General features: G+C 40.5%; 1 protein-coding gene across 1 annotated transcript in view; it reads right to left on the reverse strand.

Annotated features, from left to right (window-relative positions):
- Window positions 1–9579, reverse strand: part of RASGRP3 (RAS guanyl releasing protein 3) — a 49282-nt gene extending 39703 nt beyond the window's left edge. The window contains exons 1-2 of the mRNA XM_074579844.1: window positions 9090–9579; window positions 451–548 (exon numbers count right to left, since the gene is read on the reverse strand). The gene's annotated coding sequence lies outside the window, so the exon portion shown is untranslated. The remainder of the gene's footprint in view (window positions 1–450; window positions 549–9089) is intronic.
- Window positions 9580–23648: the final 14069 nt, after the last annotated feature.

Raw genomic sequence — 23648 nt, forward strand, 5'->3', positions numbered from 1 at the left:
TAACAGCCTCTGACTTGTATTAAAATTCAGTAAGTTTTGTACCGAAGTTCATGTCTGATAAACCCATGGCTTCCAAATTGATTTTCCCTTGGAAGAAGCTTTTTCACTCCATATAATTCTGTAATTCCCAGTTATTTCCCACTGTAGACTAACTGCTCATGGCACACCGCTGGCAGACAGGCACATTGCAAACATCCATGCCACACACTACAATGACGCCACAGGAATTACAAACATGTGTGGAACTTCTCAAGCACATCAAACTCGACTCGCTTGTGCTGGTAACCCAAACAGTAGAGATTATAGCTATGTGTCCCCAAAAGTAAGTTGTTAAAACACATTCCCTCTTCCCCTTTCCATCTCTGCAGCTACATTGTACCAAGACAAGATAAAATTATTATCTGCAGTCACAGATACCAGTGAAGGAAGACTTCAACACCTCCTACCTACCTGCTATCATTTCCAGCATCGATGACCATATCTGCTTTCTCACTCTTCCTTGTTTCCAGCATTCCCCAAGCTGAAGAACAACTGCAGTCACTTTACATCTAATAAAAGCAAGGATATCACCTTGTGAAGAAGGGAGGTTAAGTGCATGTTTATTTTATCTTCTTTGTCCCTGTTATCCCATACGTTACTTCACATCTCTCCCCACGAGACACAACCCTCCCTCTGCCCACAACCTACACCTATCCTGGTGTGAGGAGTAGCCTCCCCGTGCAGACAGCCATTTTGCTGCTGACCTTTCCTCCTGCGACTACAATCAAAACATGGGTCGGCTTCAGAAATATCTTGACCACACATTTACAGCCTGGGAAGTACTTATCAGTGCAGTAAATTGAAGGCAGCAACTGGCAAAACAATAAAGGCAGGAAGAGGCTTTCAGAGACTTAAGTAATGGGAAGCTGGATGTCTGAGATGGAACAAGACAGAGTTAAAAAGACAGAGGCGCAGGACAGAACTTTGGCTCCTTTTGCTCATTTGGCTGTTACGGTGCATTTCTAATGGAATCATCCTTTGTTTTCCCTTTGATGAATGTAGAAAATGGTTCACATGTAATTGCTATTTCCCCACAGATGTGCTAATAGGTCCCAGACAAGGAGAGAGACCAGAACAGTTGTTAATAGCCAGTAACCCTTCTCACTCCCTGGTGGCAGCTTCCCATTCATTTGAGAGCAGTTGCTCTTTAGAGAGAATGCAAATTAAAATGGCGTGCTAGAAAACGCTGACAGACACACAGGACAGTAGGCAGACCTACTGTGTGATCCCAGGAACTCATGCAAATTGCTGTCTACTGCACACTCACATGAGTCAGGGATGCCTGCCTTGTGCAGTGCTACGGTTTGGCATCTGCAGAAGTCACCGATGACTCACAACTCCCGGGCACGCAGGCGTGCAAAAAAGCTGATAAAAACACAGCCTGGAGGTCAGGAGAAATCCAGCATCTTCCTTTGTGAAATTCTGTCAGCAGATGCCAGACATCAAACTACAAAAGCAGTTCCTTACATCGAGTTATTTACTATGAGTTTCCCTTGGGAAGATGGGTGAAAAAGTGGCAGCTTCAGATTTCTTAATGATGCAAAGAGAATATTCTAAACACAGGCATACAGTGTTTCTTAACATACCTCAGAAGTTTTTAAAATAGCAAGCCTCCATTAGAGAAGAGCAGGGAAGAGCTTATTTGCTCTTTCTAGTGTGTCTGACCAGGTTTTGTACTTTTTTTCAGAGGTAATAAAGCAACTGTCAGTCAGCTGACTAAACCTTTTTTCCTTACTAAGCAGTCTACTAAGAAACACACACTGGTTAGCACGACTGTATGAAGACACACGAAGACACACAGCAAACCTCTAAAACTGTTTACAATACAAGAAGAATTCTATAGAGTACAGGATACGAGAACAGCATCACCACAGTTGATTTCTATATTCAAGCTTTTGGAATGGAGTGAGTTTTATTAATAACCACGTACCTTCCTAACAATAAGAAAGGTTGTAGACAACAACTTAAATGTCATCTTGAAAAAGAGAGTAATGGCAACGCAGAAATATCTCATCAAAAGATTTGAAACACAAACACAAGCTCATCTGAAGAAGGTGCTATATATAAAAAAATATATAAAAATACACAGAACATCAAGACACTTAGAAAAAAGGGAAGGAACAGTATAAAAAAATCTGTCTCAAAGGAAAAAGAAGAAAAGCATCTTACAGCTCCTGTCTTAATAAATAACACATTAAACAAGTAACTTTGATCTTTAGTTTGCTAATTTTATTTTGGTAGTTAAATATTTACTGTATGAAAGAATATTTAACACGGGACTGCAGCTACACAAATATCCCACTTCCACAACCACAGAACAGGACAACTGGACTTCAGAGAAACAAACCTTACCAAAAACCATTGGTTAAGTTTGCAACGCTGACGTCTTAAGATACAACACTGTAACACTCTAAGCCTCATATATTTGTAGTGCAACCTGTACTTTCTGCCTAAAAGAGTAAGATCTGTAGAAAATCCCAAAATGCATACTTTGTAGAGATGCTATGCCAAAGATTTGTCATTATTTGAAAAGCAACACAAACAGTTGCTGTCGCTGTGACAATTGAGAACCAAATACTCCCCCAAGTAGCTTTCTGGCTGTGTGGATAGAACCCCTTCAGTTAGTTGGTAGTACAATGCCTTTGCAGTGTCTGGTTCAGGCCATCCCAAACACCTGATGCCCTCACGAGTAACTTGGAAGACACTAATTAAATTTATCCAAGCCTGTTTGCTTTCTATTTATAGAGGGAACTCATAACTTTTTCCTCTTTAGCATATATTTATCAAATTTAAGGAGCTTATCAGAATTTCTTGAAGAGTCTGCTTAACTCTAATAACGATTAAAAAAAATGTAACTTGTGGCTATATGGTAAAGCTAATATGAAGTGAAAAAAGTGGTCAAGTAAGGAAAATTAAAGGATAAGGAAATTAAAGGGTGTGAGGTGTTATGAAGATCTTGATTTAGAAGCTGAGATAGAAGCTTAGGGACTTGTTTTCCCTCCCCCAGTATTTGGCATTGAAAGACTGACTGCTATTGCAGTCAGGCTTTCAAAACAGCTCACAGCTTTTCAAGCTTATTTATAGGAATGAATTATATTTCTATAAGCACTAGTATACCAGGTAACTGTGCCCAAGTCAGAATTTACGACAATTTCTGAATCAATATAGTTAAATCAGTGCAAAAATTCAAAAAGGAGCAGATTTGGAAACACAGACATGAAGCAAATTGCAGAAGAGCTTTTACTTAAAATATATTAATCTGAAAACTACCTCTCTTATTTTGGTTCTGCAATGTGAGCTGCGAACTAGATCCAAAAAAAGAATTAACCACTGAAATCCTTGCTCCCTTACACTTCCAGCACCTGACTCCAAGGGTATGATTCTCAGCCTGGTTTCTTCCTTCTCACCTCCTCACCCCAGAAGGTGACTGCCTAGAGCTTTTACCCTCTTTCCGTATTTTCAATATTAAAGTCCCCAAATGCCCAACAGTGGGCTTCAAGAAGCCTACCAAGAGTCAGCAACACCAAGCAGCTCCCTGTTTAGGTCAGTCCTAAATCCTTTTGGGATCTGTACACCAGAAACTCCTCTGCCTTGCCTGTGTGAAGCATCCTCTGGTCACACCTAGCACGTCACTCCTGTACTAGATAGATGCAGCTGTGATGCCCAAGCTCTTTATCCAAGACAGTCCTTAAAGCTGTGTGAGACACAGGATCAATTCTTCCCATTAGTGGAAGGATTGTAAATCTCCCACTGTCTTGGCTGAGACTACAGAGTAGATTTACCAGCCCCAAAACATCAATGAAATTCCATATTAAATGAAATAATGAAGTTTCTTTGGCCTGCAGGAGAAAGCAAGCAAGAGCATGACTGTATAATTTAAGGGGAAGAGCACTCACTCAAGAAGAGGGAAAAAAAAAAAGTGAATTCTAATTCCTGCCCCAATGCCTACTTAAGATAAAAATATACAGACAGTCATTAGGGCAGGGCCTGGAAATAAAGAGTTTTAGGAAGGGTGGCAGCTGTTCCAGGAAATATGTATTCATGAATTTGGTAAAGCAGAGCATGAGTAAGCAAGCTAAAGTAGGCAAGACATCTTTAGCAAAGGAGATTATTATTAGTCTTTTAAGGAAGCTATTTCATGAACAGTGTGATAAGGCTGGAATGTCACGGCTATTCTGATTCGGATGACAAAAATCCCTATATATCCAGATAGTAAGTTGACTCAAGCCCTAGTTCAGCAAAGATTTTCTGATGTAATTTGCCCCACTGGTAATCAATTACATATTTGCATGAAGTCTTTTTTTCTACTTCCCACTAGTAACATCAGAAATTTCCAAACAAGCTCTGGGTTCAAACACTGGGTCACTGCAAAACAAACAGAACTTACCAAAGCACGCCATATGAACCAGCACCAAAACTATGGATTGGGTGGACCTAAGTAAATTATGGGTTATGAATGGAAGCCTACCTGTAATAATGCTATTTCAGATTAAGGAAATTCAATTTGGTGAGACCAGAGCTTAAGCTGGAGAAATGTTGCGTCTTTTTAGAGAATATGAAAAAGAATATAGCATCATGAGAATATATGCAACCTTGAGTCATGTGTCAAAGGCAGCCTCATCAACATGTTTAGCAAGCATGCAAATATACCCAACATAAGTCACATTCAATTTTTTTTGACCATATAATGTATGGCTTACTTAAATACTAGCCCCTAAGACTGATTTCTACATTGAAAACCATCAACCTGTTTCAGGCAAAATATACTTCAAAAGGATGGAAAATCCCTGTTCATCTGGGAGATCCTGTTCCTGCACACGCTTCCTGCACTCCAGACTCTCTCGCACAAACCCACTGCTACTCCGAGTGGAACACCTGTTTCCACAGTAGGGGTTGAAAAGAGAGGCAGTTTTAACAGTAGCAGAAGGAGTTGTATATGGAAATGTATTGATATACACAATACGTAATATCAATATTTATTAGCTACCAGTATATTAAGCTTGGTATGACTTTTATGGTAGTCCAAAACAGTCATACTGCCAAATCACTAATATTAAACTTGTGTTAAGATGATACGGTTATTTTCTGTTTGCAGGATCTAAATATATAAAGTAACTGAACAAGAATAGCTCAGGTTTCACAAATTTGCTCAGATTATTATGCCTGGCAGGTTCTTGAGACATTGAAGTCTTCTCCCCTGGCCTGAGAAACTCCAGATCATTAGTAAAGAGAATATGCATAAATCACAGGTGGGAGAGTACAGTGTAGGGAGAGTCAGACCATTTCACCTATTTGAATGTGGTCAGAGGACACGGCAGCAAGGGGAGCAGTTATTCAGAGAAGTGAGACAGCAGGTGGCCACCAAAACAACAGAGTAATTCTCAGGGGTAATCGTATTTTCTGCTGAGCTGTAAACATCAGTCATGTGGGTATTTCCACACGCCCACACTTTGATCCTGACCCCAGACACACTTAGTGGTAAGCTGAACTTTCTGATGGGACCACTCATGAGTTCAGCTCGGCAAACACCTATGCGTTTGCAGGATTAGTCTTTGTATCCGAACTGGACTCACCAAGTCTGTTTTGTTGATATTGCCAGTGCTTGTGGCTGATATTCTTTTACCTTCATCACAAGAGAAAAGTTCTCCCCTGTCCCAGTGCCTCTAATCTGCTGGTCAGGTGGTTTTTAGATACGTTGTAGCCATAAGCAAACCTATTAATGATAAAGTACTACTGCACTGGCTATTCACATTGAGTAAAAAAAATGCAGAGAAAAGCAATTTAACAGCAAAAATCAGAAGACTTGAGAATTTGTTTCAACTTTTTTATTCAAAGACATTGAATAAAGACATTGGTGTTCCTGACTTAAAAGAGAAGGTCAACGTGAAAACATGTCCATCAAATTTAGTGGTGAAAAGTGATTATACCACAAATACATTAAAAGAAAACATTCTGTGTGAGTTGTTTAGAGAACCTATACAAATGTTCTGTAGCCAGGCTGAGACAGCTTAGGAAAAAAAGAAAACCACACAAGTACCCCTTCAGTAATTTTAAAAGTAGTTTCCTCTCTTTATTCAGGCACATCCTGGGAGTGGCTCCTCTGTATAATGGCATTTTCAACTAGAGAGAAGGCCTGGCAAAACTGCGGTTACTCTTCAGCTAGATGTTTTGCTATAGAGCAGAAATACGCTCATTCAGAGAACTGTAAGCCTGCCCTGATCACTTCCTCTGAGTAAATGAAAAGGATTTAACAGCAAGGCTGTCAGTGATACCAGTATGCACGGAACTTCTGCAGAGAGACAGCAATGGTCACGCTGTTACCAAATCTCCGCTACTATGTAATGAAAAAAATTCCAGGATGAACAATTTCTGTTAGGTATTGGACTTTCTGGAGATGCGTCAATGGTAAATGCAAGGGCTGAGCACTTCCCCAAAGAAAGCATGCTGAAATTTAATTCATGTACTTCATGCCTATGCAAAACTGCCTCGACTTACATGAACATAACGGAGGTGGGTATATTCAAAAAGCTGAGCACATGTTTCTGTGAGATCAGGATATTATAAAATAATATAAGAGAGCGGTGGTACAGATGTTGTGTCTCCTGCTCAAGTGGAAAACCAGTGTGTGCCTGCAATGGTGTCCCGTGACTGGTGCTGCAATAACAGATGTTGCAGTTGGAATTCACCAGAAAAGCCATAAAGTGAGGAGAGCCTAAAGACTGCAATACTCTTGTTTCTCGAAGTACACTGTCTGTGTTTAACAGTAAGTATCCCTAGGAAAATGGGTTGGTGATAACGATTGAAACAACTGCACCCTTGAGAATCTTGTAATGTTGATCAAGTTTTCTTTATTTTGCAGATAGAGGATTTTGAGGTCTATCCATGAGTCTTGAATTTCATTCAAAATAAGAAATAGTAATGACCAGAAGCTGTAAATTCAGTAGGGTTGTTTTCCTGAAATTTGGCAGATCCTTTATTGTATATGACCTTAATAATCAATAGTATAGTGGCACAAACCTGGGCTCTCCTCACCACATTTCTTTGAGACAATTCAGTGACCACTGTGACAATGCATTTTCAGACATATATTACCTGAAGGAGATCTCAGCACTGCAGTTATCTAATTTTCATCATGCAATCATCGCTAGTTCCCTTTTTTACTGCACTCTATTCCCAGGGATGCCTGTGTTTGCACAAGAGGCACATATAGCTGGCTTGTAATCCAGCTGATGCAGAACCATGTGGCTTTACATCAGTCTTCTGCACCAATCCTCGCACAGTGGTTGGGATAGAGATAGGGAAGAAGAAGGTACAGCAGAAATGGTCTGAGATCCTACCTATTTTCTGGTGGATTTAGGGTTTAACTTAAGTTCAAAGCACGGTCCTTCAACAGTCCTTTCCATCTGACTGGGCAGTTTGCTTACCAGAGAATATTAATCACAAACATCAAATACAATGTCTGTAAACGAGCACGCCGTGGCACAGTCTTACCCAAAAATGAAAAATTCCTACAATTCTGAAGAATAAGAGAGCTATTCTGGGTCAGAATAAAAAAGCAACAGTGGACCAGTTATTCTCCCTGTGCTATGTGGGATGGAGACCTGGACGGGCCTGAGGGTCCCCACTGCAGCCAAGATTCCTGGGGGGACCAGGGGCTCCTGAGCGCAAAGCCAGGCACCTCAGGGCCCCACAGGTCTGTTGCATTTGTGGCCTCATGTGCTATCTGCGTGGGAGGGCTGCAGCGTAACCACAGCCTGATAGTACTCGAGCTCTTGGTTCAAAGGCAGTCTACCTTCGTAGACACGAACAGGCAGGAAGCCAGGCAGACTTCTGGTTTTGTGAACAATTGAAACTGATTGACACTTTCCTATAAAATTTCCAGCTAACCGTCAAAGCCATAAACTATAGTTTAATAGAAAAATAAAAGTCTTTGGGGAGAAATAAACAAAGTTTCTCTTCCTTACATGAGAAATCTTTGGATCAGGATTATTCTCCCCATCTTTAAAGGAGGGACCACATGATTCACTAAACGTGTCAGTGTTTACCCTTGGTCCTGTTCTGAAATTTGGGGTTTTTTGACTTGATACACACCTTCCTCAACAGGACCTCACTGCTCTCTACCTCTGCCCCTCTTTAACCTTCCCCAAAGCACCTGGCATCCCTCAGTCTCATCACATATGAAGCTCCATCACCCATTCATTTGCTCCCATTCCTCCTAAGTCTTCCTCAAAAACACCTAATTCATCTCTGTATAAATAATTGATCAAAAGTTCCTTTATATATATGCTATACTCCAATTCTTGCATTTTAAAGCAAAACTTCAGATCGTAAGAGACAAAAATTATCACATGGGCAAATCAATCTTTCATAAAGCAAAAACATAAAAAATGCAAGTATCCAAAAATAAATTGAATTAAAAAGCTGGAGATATTTAGGAGACTCGCTCCCTGTTTTTAGGAAGGATTTTTTCAATATTCACATTCTTATTATGCATTATTACCCCGAATGACTCGATTATCTCTTAATCACTGCATCTTCACTGTCTTCCTGTATTTTTCTGCTTCTACCTTTTTCTTTCCAAAAAATCTCTTCATTCGCTCCCAAAAAGTAAGCAGTCACAACAACTTTCTTCAGATCGACCACACTATTTTGAGGCAGTACCTCTGTCAGTTCATTAAATGAGTACCTTTAAGCCGAAGACTGAAATTTCTCTATACTCAACTTGCATCATTACCTATTGACTAGCTCTACAGAGAAAAGAAAATATATTCATCATAAACAATTTCTTCACACCGTCATTCGAGTAAATAAGCACCATTTTCCCTCCCCGGCTAGCATGAGGACAAAACACCATACCTGTCTTGTTCCCACAAGAGCAAAACCAAAACTATTGTTAATCACAGGTCAGAAAAATATAGGCATTCTGAGCATGAATGACTGCTTATCAATGAGGTGACAAAAATACGCCTCACCCTTAAGTGTTTTTATGAAAGTTCTAGGACGAAAGTGGCAGTTTAGAAAAAAAAATAAAAACAGGGAAAATCACTTACTGTACTTGGTTCTGCAGAGGTATTCAACACAAACATCACCCTTCCTTGTCCAGCTGCCAAGTGCTAAAGCATGAAATGAGCAGCTGTTTCCTTCAAGCCGGGGGCTGTGTGTCTTAACTAGTCACATGCCCCTCCTGATAAATCTCACTGCTGTGCCAGGAGGTTAGAATCTGAAGATCATTATTCCCCTTATTAGAAAATCCTTTTCATAACAGCAGCCTTTGCTAAAGCATTTGACTGGAACGTGGTGCTATGTGCTCCATAACTACTTTTTTTTTTTTTTTTTTCAAATGACTAACACCAAACAGTAGATAAGCCTTAATCAACTGTAGGGGCAGCACAAATGGAAAGTTAAACATATCCCTGTTGATCGCTTCAGGTTTGTTTCTGACTTCACAATTTGCTGTGTTTAAATTTAGGAACTCAAACCATCAGCAACAGGACAATTTAATAAGCTGTGATGATCATAGCGTCTTTAAGACCAGGCAACTCTTGGTCATGCAAACAACTGGGAATTAGTTGTACTTAATGGGCAACAGCACTACCTTTTGTCTTTGGATTGTAGAGTGATGAGTGCCTTATTAATACTAGAGATCATTTTAATTTTGGTATCCAGCATTTTTACAGCACGGATTATGGGTCTGTACTGTGCCAGACATTGTCTAGTCAGATTGTGACAGCCCTTTTGAGGTGGGGACTATCAGTCTAAACAGAGAGAGAAAAATGGGAAACAAAAGCATCCTTATCCCCATGTTCCCAGATGTAGGACAAATGAAGGAGAAACACTGAAGTCAGGAAATGAACAGATTCTGATGGCATTTTCCAGGGTGATATTGAAATTCAATTGAGACTCTGTGCCTAATTCCCTTTAGCTTGGTTACATATTTAAAGCTATTTAGGCATTTAAGGACAAAGGCATACTGTTAAGGGGATTTTGAGGGTGAGATGTGAAACATAATTTTCTGAAATGCTAAATTCCCATCCCACTTATAGGATATACTGTGCTGAAACTCTGGCGGTACTTTAAATTCAAAAGACTGACAACACACAGGCAATTGCTATGCTTCAGTATAGCATGGGTTTGGTTGTGGTTTTTTATTGTTTGGTAAGCAATCCAGATCTTGCAAGATTGCACAGTCTCATTGGATTATAAAGAGCATTACAGGGCATTTTTCTGAAATACAACCTGCACTAATAGTACTGCAACTGAGATTTGAACAAATGTAAGGAATTGCTCAGATGGGTGCCTGTTAAAATTATTAAATTACAATAGCATATCTGGCACGTTTGTCAGGAACTGATGAAAGCCTGCAAATCACTGAAGATGAGGGCTGCAGCAAAAAAAAGGGTAGCTCAGGTTGTTTCCTCTGACCTTACCCAGCTCTTCATATTATATAAACTCGCGCATGGTTACAAAACCATGCAGCCATCAGCGCTGCCAGCACAGCCTGGAGCAGGGAAGAAACCCTCGTGCTAATTACCCGTGCCTTTGGGGGAGTCCCTCGTTTTCTGGCCATCGCAGGGCACCCGCTGCATTTCCTTGACAAGTTTTCACGGAAAAAAAACAAACAAACAAAAAACACCTCACGCGTGACATGGACTCTCCCAGCCCAGCCAGACACAGGCCTACCCAGCTTGCCGGAGGGCCTCGCCGGCACCCTAGGAGGCGAAGGTGTCCCGGGAGTACCCGGTGCCGGAGCCCCGCCGAGGGGCCTGTCCGCCGGCGGCCCCAACCCCCGACCTTTCCCCGGTGACGGGGCTGGGTTTGGTGCCTCCTTTGTACCCGTCTGCCTCTGCGCCCACACCCTGGTAACGCGAGTAAACAACAAACAGGCGAGAAGGAAGCATCAGTTGAAAAGTCTCCTTCAGTTTATGGCCGGGGAGGCTCGACCCTGGTTTTCCCCGGGCAGCCTCCCTCCCCTCCCCGCGCCGGCGGCAGGGGCTGAGCCCGCGGGCGCGCGCCCCGCTGGCCGTTAGGGCCGTTAGGACCATTAGGACCCTCACAGGAGGGCCACCGCCACGCCCTCAGCAGTCGCGCTTCTCAGGGAGTTCGCCCTGTCGGCCAGGCATTACAAAGGGCACAAGCGCGCCCGGGGTGAAAGGCGACGAGGGACGGGAGCCCCTGGGTGTCACCCGGGTTGCCAACGGCGCTCGCCGCCGGCGGTGGGGCCGAGAGGCGCTGCGGGGAGGCCCCACAGCAGCCCCCAGCGGCCTGAGGTCCCTGCTGCAGCCGCCTCAGACCCCTCACCTCGGAAGCCTAGGGTGCGGGTTCGTGCTCCAAACGTGTGAACGTTGTTACGGTGCCAGGCCTCTCCTCTGCATTGGTAAACGGGGTAAGTGCAGAGCAAGGAGGAATGCTTCTGGAACAGCACGTTAACGGCTAGGCAAACAGTGAATGTTTGCTGCACCATTTTGTCTCAGTGCGCAGTCAGGCTTGGCAACATGTCAACAAGTGGCTCCTCTTGCCCATCCTGGGACGCTGAGTTGAGGAGGCCTCCCCAAGCTTCCTTGGGAACTTTCATCGGGCCTTTAAAGAGAGCGTCCCTGTGCATGGAGCCAGCAGTGTGCCCAGGTGGCCAAGAAGGCCAACAGCATCCTAGCCTGTATCAGGAATAGTGTGGTGAGCCGGACTAGGGAAGTGATCGTCCCCCTGTACTCAGCACTGGTGAGGCCCCACCTCGAGTACTGCGTTCAGTTTTGGGCCCCTCGCTACAGGAGGGACATTGAGGTGTTGGAGCGTGTCCAGAGAAGGGCTACAAAGCTGGTGAGGGGCCTGGAGGACAAACCTTATGAAGAACGACTGAGGGAGCTGGGGTTGTTTAGCCTGGAGAAGAGGAGGCTGAGGGGAGACCTTATCACCCTCTACAACTACCGGAAAGGAGGTTGTAGAGAGATGGGGGCTGACCTCTTCTCCCTGGTGACAAGTGATAGGACAAGGGGAAATGGGTTCAAGTTACGTCAGGGGAGGTTTAGATTGGATATTAGGAGACATTTTTTCACTGAAAGGGTTATTAAACATTGGAATAGGCTGCCCAGGGAGGTGGTGGATTCACCATCCCTGGAGGTGTTTAAAAAAAGGGTAGATGGGGCACTTAGGGACATGGTTTAGAAGTGGCTCTTGTCAGGGTAGGCTAAAGGTTGGACTCGATGATCTTAAAGGTCCCTTCCAACCTCAACAGTTCTATGATTCTATGATTCTATGGCCTTCTGAGCTGCTGAGGAGGCTTTAAAAGAGGAGTAGAGGAGATTGTAAAAACCATTAATTTAAAAATGGGAAATAGGCCCATGAGGAATGAGTTCATTTAAGTTTAGGGCACTGGCGGGATGATAATTTCAAAGAAGGGCTGAGAGCTGCTCCTGCAGAACTGAGTTAGAAGCTCCTGCAGACCCTAGCCACAGGTGCCTGCTCATAGAGCTGGGTGTAAAATACAAGGTCTCCTGCAGAGAAAGAAGAAAGCACTCTCTATGCTTTGGGCATGGCCCATTGACCAAATGAGTTATCTTTGATAAATGCCATTTTGTTTCCTCTAAAAGGCATTTTCATTTGAGATCAAGGGTAACAGAACTTTATTTACAGCGTTAAATCCTACATTTCTTTACAAACTTTGTTACAAAATCACTCCCTGCTGATACTGAAGAAACCATGATTGAAATGTGTTCGACAAGAGTCTACCACAGATGCCATTAATATTACTTTGTTCATTTCTCTGATTATGCAATATCAATCGCACTCTTTTACTTTGATATCATTGATTAAATACTGGTAGTACCTGGGCCATTTGAAATAGCACACAGAACAGAGTCATCACTCTGCACTGAATAGCTGCCTATTTTTATTTGGCAGTCATGTTCCACATAGGAATAATTTGATGATAATGACTGAATGGCAGTATTCCACAAACAACTTGGGATGCACTCCCTAAAAAGAAAAGAAGCCTTTGTACTTTCTGAAATGAGTAGACAAATAAATGATTATTTATGGGTCAGGAAAAAATGCCATAAACTGATTGCGGTTTATGCAGAAAAAAGTTTATCAGTTCCTCATGCTAAACAGACAGACTTAAGTCATGAAACAGAACAGAGAAATAATTTGGGTACAATTCCTGAAAATAAAAGTCTCAAAAATTTTGTGAAGGGTTTCTTTTTTTCCTGTTCTTTCCTTTTGTTAAGAAATACCAGCACACAAAAAAGATCAGGTAGCCAATGCAGACACAATGAATATAATGTTGTGTTCTTATATCCATCAGATGGCATCTTCTGGATGACAAAAGTTTTGCTGTTTGTTACACAACAGTATATTATCTTCTCTTTCTGTTGAGAAAACGAACTCGAGACAGGATTGAAAAGGTTACGTTTTTCTCTGTGGATGCTGATGCCTCAAATAAGAACAAAGAAATGAACATAGATTTCTCAGGCATGCTATAAGAAATACTGAACAGAAACAACAAAAAAAGAGTACAGTTAGCACTGAATTGTGATACGCATAGTTCCATGTGAGGTTAAAATTTTAATGTCAAATAGTATGGATAGCTTTCAGAAAAGTCGCAAAGAACTAAGGAACGGAACAGTTGCCCATTTTGGTTCAGTTTGACATCAGGAAGTTGTTTGCTTTTATTGATGCTGATAAAGGGATCCAGAGCCTCTCCTTACTGTAGGAGAGTCATTGTTTCATGGCTTGTTTTAAACTATTGTTTCTCTTATCTTTTGAGACATACTTGGCTATGTCTTGCTTATGTGTCATTTAATAAACTGTAGGTGCATTCATTTATAAATTGATCACTGATAAAGAGCTTATCTTTGTATCAGTGCTTTGATACTGTACAAAATTTTGGAATATAGAGTTATTTTCTGAATATGGCAATTATGGACAGCTGTTTTGTGGGTTGCCTGAAAGTCTTTTTCTGTTAATGTGTTCTTCTGGAGTTCACATAACAGGAGGTAAGATTCTCAGTGGACATAAATGTCAGGTTACACTACCTGCAAGTCTGTGCTGCTACATTTGTTTCCTAAATGGTTGCATTATGATTTGACTGCAGCCTTTTAGAAAATGAGGATTCCATAACTAATAGCTGGTCTACCTCACTGCCTCAGATATTATATAGCTTTCACTATCAGCAGAAGTGAATGAAAGCAGACCATGGAAGCCTTCACTAGACAGGATGTTTTATAAATACCTAAGTGCGATTAAAAAGTCTGCTATAAATACTCCAACAGCTCTTACACTAAGCTGCCAGCTAAAGGGCGCCTGAAGGACATAATGGAAAGGAAATTTTGCTGAAAATATTTTATATAAGCCTTTGAACCTTACATTACTTTAAATCAGTTTTTAAACATCTATAGGCTATGTTAAGTTTCTAGCAATCTAAGTCAATTCCAGGTTCTTCAATATAATGCTCTAGGGGGCACAGGAGTACTGCAAATGCACTGTGTACCTCCCCTTTCACACCTAAGGGTACACCCAATAGTCTTGTTATGGTTAAGAAAGCAAGAGATGAGAAGATAAGGTATCATCAAATTAGGTCATCCTTAGGTATGACCCTTGAAATCAGTCAGTCCTTTATATCAGCAATTACATGTTGTAGGTGGAGGCCATAGCGATGCCTAGAGTTAAGGTTGCTGGTTGCTTTCCCTTGGAAAAAAAATGATTTTGAGTGATTTTAAGTATATAAGAATATAGTGATTTAAACTGAAATTTGATATGGTGTACCTGCCTGAAATTTGGAGTTCATGAATTACGCTAAAATATCTGATAATTCCATTCTCAGAAATAATGGAGGGAAAAAGTTGCTGTGCTCTGTTAAACATTTCTTCCAGGTGTGGCATTGAAAAACAGTAACACTTCTAGGCTCTGACAGATCGATTGCCTCATGGCAGGCAGTGGGACATTTTTTTGATGACCTAGTAAACATTCAGCTTCTGACTAATGTTTTCACTTGCTCAGTAGAGATTTGGGTGTTTGTTACTGTGGCTGCTGAATTCTCTGGGGATTAAGCCACTCTGCCAAAGGCCCATGCCCTCAGTGCTTCTCGTGCCATATTCCAAAGGGGCTCCTACCCATCCTCCCATCCATCTTCCCACCACTTTTGAATGGTTCTTAGTTTTCTCCTAAGTGCTTTGTCTGCAGTATGCCTGGAACAGAGGGGAATATGGAGAAGGGGTTACCGGAGTTAGAAGGAGGGAAGTGCAGTGAAGGTGCAAAACAGGTGGATAGGAATGGAATAGAGTGGAATAGAATAGCATAATTTCAGTTGGAAAGGGCCATCATCTAGTCCAACTGTGAAGTGCAGGTGTGTAAGAGTAAAGGAGAGAGGATCCAGGAAGTAGAGAAGGGCGGTGGAACAATGAAGTTTGACGATAAGGGTGGGTTGTATAAGAGTGGTGGGAACAGCATGACCAAATCACTTAAGGCAGCCTTTTCACTCATGTACATTACTAGTGGCTCCCTCTCCTTTTCCTTTTTTCCTCTTGATGTCCAGCTTGGAATCTGTGCTCTGGTTTGTGGAAATGCTGTGCACTCAACAGCTGTAAATTAATGGTAATTGTGCCTTAACTCATGTAATGTTTTCTCTGAAGAAGTATAGGGAGATACTAGATTCTAGGGATTCTAATCCCTAGAATCCTTAATTAAGGATTCCTTAATTAGGACTATTTCCTTATTCCTAATTCCTTAATTAAGACTATTAAGGAATAGTCTTAATTTTTCTGTACCTTTGGTCCTCAGATTTAGAAAAGGAATGACAATGACTAATGGGGTGAGTGAAAACCTCAAACCTACTCAAACAAAAAACAAATCCACAAAACCAACTCTCTTCTTCCCTTATTCCCTCCCTCCCAAGGCCTACATTATTCACAGTGAAGCTGGCAATTTATAGTTCCTTCCTTATATCAACATATGTAAGAAATTTTAATCATTAAAATAGTTACTATTATTATGTTATTTCCTTATTGTAAGACTACAATGTTTTTTATTTCCAGTTCATTTTACTTGGTTTTGTTTCACAGAGAGAGGTCCTAATTCTTGGTTTTGTATTAGTCTTGTTGCAGGACATGTTTGTAAGTGGAAACACCTTGTCAAAACCTTGCAGTGTAAATTGAGCGGTAACTGGCGGTTCCAGTGACGAGGCTGTGGTACAAAGAGGGTTTTATTAAAAGTAATATTAAGACTCTCATCATCCTCAGTATTATTTAATTATTTTAGGTGATGTGTGGGTGAGCCAATAAATTTGTCTTTTATCCAGTGTATCGTCTTAAAACATGGAACTGCATCAAAAACATCTCCTGATGTTCAGTCAGGAGACCAGGATGAGGAATTCCTTAAGTCATGAAAAGCACCAAGTGACGAATGCAGCATGAGGCATTTCAGTTTCAAGTTTCTCAGGGCTTTCAGCAACTTTTTCTTGTTTAATAAATTCTTATTTGTTTGATGACAAGATTGCATGCTGCTTGTGAGTTTATCCATGATGCTTCTCCTTCAATACTGTGACTTCCATTTTTACAAAGGCAGCAGGAGTTCATGAAATAGCTGATCCAAAGCAACTGATAGATGAATGTTTATGTATTTCTCACATTGTCAGTTAATGAAATGGAATTTGTTTCTTTTAGAAAGAATTTGTAGGAGGATTTTTTTTTTCTTTCAGAAACAAATGAGAGATTTTATCTTGTAATCTTTGAAGTGCACAGATGGACTGACAAATGTAAGTTGTTGTACACTGTGAATGCTAAAGGGTAGTGGCATTGCCTTTGCTAAGGGTGAAATTGTGCCATGCAGTCAAAGCAGGTGCTAAGGACTTCTTCTGTAGCAATCACAATATATTCATGATTGTTTAAAAAACCCAAAAAACAAAGCAACAAAAGCTCTTCACTGTCTTATTACCAACTAAATTGAATAGCTACATTCCAAAAGGTGGATATGCTCATTTCAGAAACAGAGCTTGAGGAGTGTGTCCCTGTAATTCTAGACATAGATGCAGTAGCACTACTAAGCATAAAAACAAATATGTCATAAAGGGTATTTTTTACAATACTACCTTTATTGTGCTGAAGTTGAGGATTTCTAAACAAACTTGAGCATTTAGAAGAGATCTTTTTTTTTCTAGGTTTCTCCAGCCACCCTTGTTGTGGATGACCTGCTGAACAAGGATGGGGCATTGCTGCAATGTTGAATGTACAGCAGCTCTCAGTTTTTGTTGTCTTTTCTGCATCTGGTAAGTTTGAGTTAATCAGCAGTTCCTTTACCATTTAAAAATGTTTTTTTTCCACAATTGATGCAAATGAGTACAAGTGAACAAGAGTATGACATCACCACTTTTTTCAGAGTTCTTCATTACATTCTCTCTCAGACATGAAGTGGAATGATAGTTGGACAAAAAGTTTTCAAGTCAATAAACATATGTTTTATAATGCATTTATTTCTGTTTTACAGAAAGTGGCTTTCTGGGACTCGTGTATTTTAATTATCTCTCCTATTGTAGGTTCAACTACTTCCAGCTTTGTCTTGTATAAATCACCTCTGAGTATGCTTTTCACTCAAAACGTATGTCAGAGAGAATGTTATTCTGCCAATTTTGCATTATACATAAGTAGTGAAAAATGTTTTTTCTGTTTTGTTAATTTTGACGTACATGTTGCCACCACTGATGTCACAGTGGTTTTTGGTTCAGTAAGTAAGTCTCTTGTCAGTGAGGCAGCACTAGCTGGTACTGAGTATCAACCTGAAGCAATGCATCCCATCTTGCAGCTTGACATATTCCATTTGCATTGACTTTACAAAAGCGGAAGCAATAGAGTCTAGTAACAGACCCAGAAAAGAGAAAAAAACCAAGCCTGTTTCCTTCTTCTCCCTAGGAAAAAACTGAACATTTTTTACAGTTTCTGTCAAAATATTAAAAAATAATGCAGCACTCCCTTGTAAACACTAGTACGTTAAGCTTGTGCTTGCACTATAAAATGAGGCATGGATCACAAATGCCTAACCTGGCAGGCAAGGTCTCTGCTAAGTCTAATACACAACATGTTTATCAGTCAGACTATGTTATCCAGCAACCTATCTGTTGCATTGCATGCAAACATCTTGTGGTCCATGCTTCCAAACTTACTGTGAGATGCCTGAATTTGGATCCATTTGTGCCTTTTATGTACTCTATGAAGTACCCAGTGCAAAGACAAGTACCTTTGCTTCCATGCTTATTAGTTCTGAGGACATTTGCTTATTATAGCCACAACAGTTCATATTTTTGTATACCAGAGCACCTTGGGGCCAAGGTCTCTGTATACATAACTCTGCTGGATTTATTACGCTTGTTTGAATCTGGACCTTTCTCTGCTGCTAATGTTCCAGTTTCATGTTTCTTAATAGTATGAGGACACTATCCTGCATTTTTATCTTATTTCTGCTTTTAATTATTGCTTAAGACAGTTAGTTACCCTCCTACTTTAGTAAAATAGATGTGAATGAATAGAATAGAGCTATAATAGGATGATGTGCTGTGTCCAGAATTCCATATAGGCTGTGTTGCAGTATAAAACCACACCATTATGTGAAGGCAGTATGGAGGTTCCTTGTTTTAAGACAGAAAGAAGAGACTAGCCATGACAGGGAGGAAGGTCAAGCAGCTTGGAAGAATTCAGTATTAGTCCACTCTCCTCCCTTGCCTCTTCCCATTTCTGAAATTATAAAGAATACTTTGTGGTTCAGTTGAGATTGAATGCTATTTCAGTTTTCCTTTCCCTTTAATAATGAGTCAGCTGTTCTTTGAAGATGTATCTTTGTCTCCAGCCTCCCAAGATAATTGTGGTACGGTAATAATTCAAAATAGCAATAAAACACTTTATGGTATTGTGTTGGAAAAATAAAATATGTTAGGATATAAAGGATTCTAAGAATGCTGAGCTATCTAAACGGAGAAGCTGGTACACGTTAATTTTTGTTTTCTCTAACTAAAGTGACCTACAGCTTCATAATGTAAACTATCATGAATTAATTGGGACAATGCCAGACCTGTTAGCTTGACAAAACATTAAATTCCCCCCAGATTGAGTTGTGCATATGGTTGAATTGTGTTGATAGAGTAGACTGCTCACACTGCATTGTATCGTACCATCACTGCTCTGTCTGTTTACTACCTTTGTGCTATCTTGACCAAGTGGCATAACTTCTTTACAATACTGGCAACAGATGGGCCAATTTGCATTTCCATATTTCTGGAGGTGTATGATCCTGCATGATAGAACTATTACAGCAGGGCTATATTTTGCATTGTGCAGTTGCTTGCACCCACGCGCTCTGTTTGGGAACCACTGCAATAAACTGGTCTGCAACCATTACTAAAAAGGTGGCTGAGGAGGGTCATTTCAGAGATGATATCCAGTGCAGATATAAGAGCAAATTGCTGAAATGAGTTTACAGAAGAGCTGAGGACTGAAACATGCTTGTGTGCTTGCCATTTTCCCCTGTTGTCAAGAGTTTGGACAGGTTTCTCCTTCCCCTAAGGTACCTCTCTGCTTTCCAGGAAGTACTGTGCTAAGTAACAAGAAGACTGCCAACCCTGAAACTCAGTGGAAATAGGAAGAAGATAAAGACAAGAATACTCTCAAAGCCAATGTGTCTTTTTTGTGCTAACCCAAGACATGAAGATGCCCGCATGGTTATTGAACTTGCAGGCTCCTTGGAGGAGTCTTTAGCCAGTGTGTCCTATTGTATTTTTGATTAAATTTTGCTATGAACAAGCATTGGTAATATTATGTCATATAGTGGAGTTTTACTTTGTTCTAGGTGTTCTGTGAATACTGTCACTTGGGATGCTTATCAGCTTTAGGCTCTTAGTTGCATAAAGGATGGGCCATCCCAGTTCCCCAGCTGTGTTTTCAAAGAAGCCCTGGAGGCTGTGCGTTACAGCTCCTCTGTTCTGCTGCAATGTGGGAGATCCTTTGTAGTCAAAGGAATCTTTGAATCCTGGGAACAGAATATGAATTGTGGGCAAGGTGGACTTGTACTCCAAGACAGTCTTTCTTGTTCCCCCTCCCTTTGTGTTTTGTTATGACCGTATGCTGTTTCCTTCCACAGTACTGTTGTGTGTTCATGTAATATAAAACCACTGTTACTAGCCATGACAGGGAGGAAGGTCAAGCAGATCCTTGTAAAGGAGGCCTCAGGTCAGGTCTCCCACTTTTTCTTTTGTCTTCTGTTCAAATAATAAGTCTTTTTAAACTGCCTATGTGTTCAAGTGATGATAAGAGATTTGACGATTTCATTTTTGTCGTATGTCTCCATTTGGTTAACTCTTCTATGTCTCATCTGCTTCTGAACGGTGGCTCCTCGTTTTGTACCACAATTTGCACAAGGTCTGTGGGAAATGAGAGAACTGAAGGCAAAAGATACAGCTGAACTTTGGCATGAAGATTAACTTGTAAAGCAGCTTTTTCATTCACCCTTGCTTATGCAACAGTACTTATCTAGTCCACTAGAAGAGTGGGAAAGCAACCAAAGTAAAGTTAATGGGTTTTTCTGATAGCCCATAGACTTCTGGGAGAAACAGTCTATCTTCCATACAGACATTGACCTTCACCCTCGTGTAGTAAGCTGGTACAAAGCCTGTGCAACATTTAATTCCTGTTTGAGCTAAGGGATTTGTGTCAGCTTGAACAGTTCTCACTGTAGTGAGTTGCTACTCATGCATGTAGAACATCATGATCTTCCCCTTAAACTTTTATCCTGAACATACTATATCCATATGTTCTGTTGTAAGCAGGCAAGCTTTTGGGTTTTGGACAAGAGGAATGGTAAAATTAGCATGCTGTGTTTGAAGTCAGACTAGATGATCTAATGACTCTGTCTGGCTTTAAATTTTATCAGCCTGTTGAAATAATTTTGCCTGAAATCAATGGGACTTCTCATATGCTTAAATTTAAGCACCTGTATAAACATTTGTACTAGTCAGGATGTTATTCAGCACAAAGTTATAAGCTGGGTTTTTTAGACATTATCAAAGAAATTATTTTTTAGCACTGACATTTCTGTTGTAAGTGTTGAGCAGCCTACTTCTTTTTGTAGAAGCAGAGTTTTTGACAGATTTTGATGCTGTCCGATTTTGAACTTTGATAGTGTGTTTTAGCTGGGTTTCTTTTTATGTTCCCTCTACCCCAGTTCTGCTTTTTGAGTGAGACTACTGTAGACTGTACATGTGTTCTCAAAAAATCTTGCTTTGACTGCCCCAAGTAGACACACTGGTACTTCTAAGTCTGCTTTTTAATGTTAGTGGGCTTGACTGTGACTTGGAGCACAAAGCTCCCTTGTGAGAGTATCTGGTATAGTGGAATAGGGGGTTAGGGAGAAATTAAGATACTTGGACTGGAGCAATTGCATGAGGAATAATAAATCCTACTAAACCTGAGCTAGCTTTGCATGAAAGCATGGCATGGTTTGTCTGTCACCCAAAGTGCCTTATTTTTTAAGTCATGTGATTTTTCTTTTAAGTCAATCAGCTTTCCTGGAACCAGAAACCCATGGTGCTCACACAGTAGTGACAGTTGACTGAAGTATTTATTTGACAGCCCTAGATTTCTTTATGTCTCCTGGCAAAATAATGTCAGGGTAGGAGGCATGTGAACCTCCGCTTCTTTCTGCTATATCAAGTTATCCTATTTAATTTTTAGCTTGGAGTCTTAATAATTGCAACCCTGTTAGTACTTGTGAACACTCAAAAGTGTTTATATACAAAGAATCTCCTGCAGAGTGGTTAGACCCTAGCAGGTAGTAAGATTTTGTAAGGTGCAGGGGTGTAAATTTCATTCTAAGGCCTTCTGGAATGATTGTATCTTAAGGACAAAACTCCCAGTTTGCAAACTTTGAAGTCATGAACTTATGGACTCTTGCAGTTTTGAAACAAATCTTTTTATATGTTGGGTTTTTTTCCCCTAAAACTGCTACTTCTGTGATTATGTGACTATGTAAGGCAGTTTTCTGTTTTTTAAACTACAGTTACTAACTCTTGCAGATACAGAGGCAAGCTTGAAAACTATGGCCATAAGTTCTCGAAGACAGAAAACCTAACAGTAAATTCTAAACCAGGTTTTTTGTGAGACAATCTGACATTTTTGAAAACAGCATAGTATGTTTTGAGCAGCACTAGCCATACTGCTGACACATTTTCCCCGATTCTGAGTTGCTTTGAGCCTGTCCTAGATGCTAAAATGGGAGAAGGGATTGAAGAAAGAGTAGGGTAGCTTTGAGCTACTGTCATGTTCCCTATACAGCATACTGTAAGAAACAGGAACTAGTTGAGTGGAGTAAGTTGTCCTTCAGAACAAAAAACTCTGTTCTCGGTGGCATGAGCAACTCTCTTGGCTTCAGTGGGTTTGTGTCCGTGCTTCTCATCAGAATTTGTTCTGTTAATTCATCATTAAGGAAATGAATTTATTAAGAGTATTAATTACACAATTCTAAGAGCCATCTATAATATCTTTTCCAGAAATAAATGCGGAAGTGCATCAGTATGTTATTTTATCACCTCCTCCAGTGCAATTACATTGTAACTGTGGCTGATTTGCAAATATCTTCTTACAGCTAAGCAATGGTCTCTATTTTTCTACATTCATGCAGTGATACTGAGCTTCAAATAATGTTGTGGTGAGTGTTGCAGACCTGAATAAATCTGAATGATCCAGTGTTTGCTGTTCAGTTGTATTGCAATAGCTGTGCAACTGACATCTCATGGAAACGATTGCATTTGTTTAACCGCAGAAATTTCAATGCTTTGCTTGGGTATTTAGCCGCAGTTTTGCCTCCATTCATTCCCTCCATCCTATGAGTTTTACAAAGGCTTATCTGGTGTAACGGTGGTTACAGAGTTTAATCTTATATTTTTTACAGTTAGACCCCTCTTTTTGTTTCTGCTCAGTCTTCGTGCACGGGAATCAGTTACTGAAATTGAAAGCAAGGAATGTTACCTGAATGAGATCATGCTATGCTAGTTACTCAAATTGCAGTCTTAAAGAGCTTTTTCTTGCAAGTATCTGTACAGGCTTCTATTTTTACTCCCATTACAAGTGTTTTATTCTTCACAAGACCAGGCTTATAACCTCTTGGAAATGAGAATTACTGTAAATAACTGAGTACTTTGAAATCAGACAAAGAAAAGCCTAATCCCTCTATAAGCATTGACTAACATCTGCTTCATTGGAATTGTGCTTGGCACCTCCGTGGATCAGATTTTCATCTGACTGCTGCTGTTTACAATTGTCCTATCACAGCTTTTCACCTACATGGATGACATCCTGCCTTGCTATCTTCACAATAACAGACTCTAAACATAATAGGATCCTATGGGGATACAGTAGAATAACAACACATCACACTTCCTTTTTACTCACCAGCAACTTTTTACAATAAACTACTAATCCTAAGCAACAGCGGAATAACAAATGAATAATCTGAATGGCATATGCATAAAGGCAATGTCTTAATGCAAGTGAGACTAATACAAAGGTTATTCTCATAGGTGGTTCAAAAAAGATGAAAATTACAGGATGAAATCCTGAATCTAGTATTCTACAGCTTCTAGT

This window comes from Larus michahellis, chromosome 3 (genome assembly GCF_964199755.1).
Source record: "Larus michahellis chromosome 3, bLarMic1.1, whole genome shotgun sequence".
Lineage (NCBI taxonomy): Eukaryota > Metazoa > Chordata > Aves > Charadriiformes > Laridae > Larus > Larus michahellis.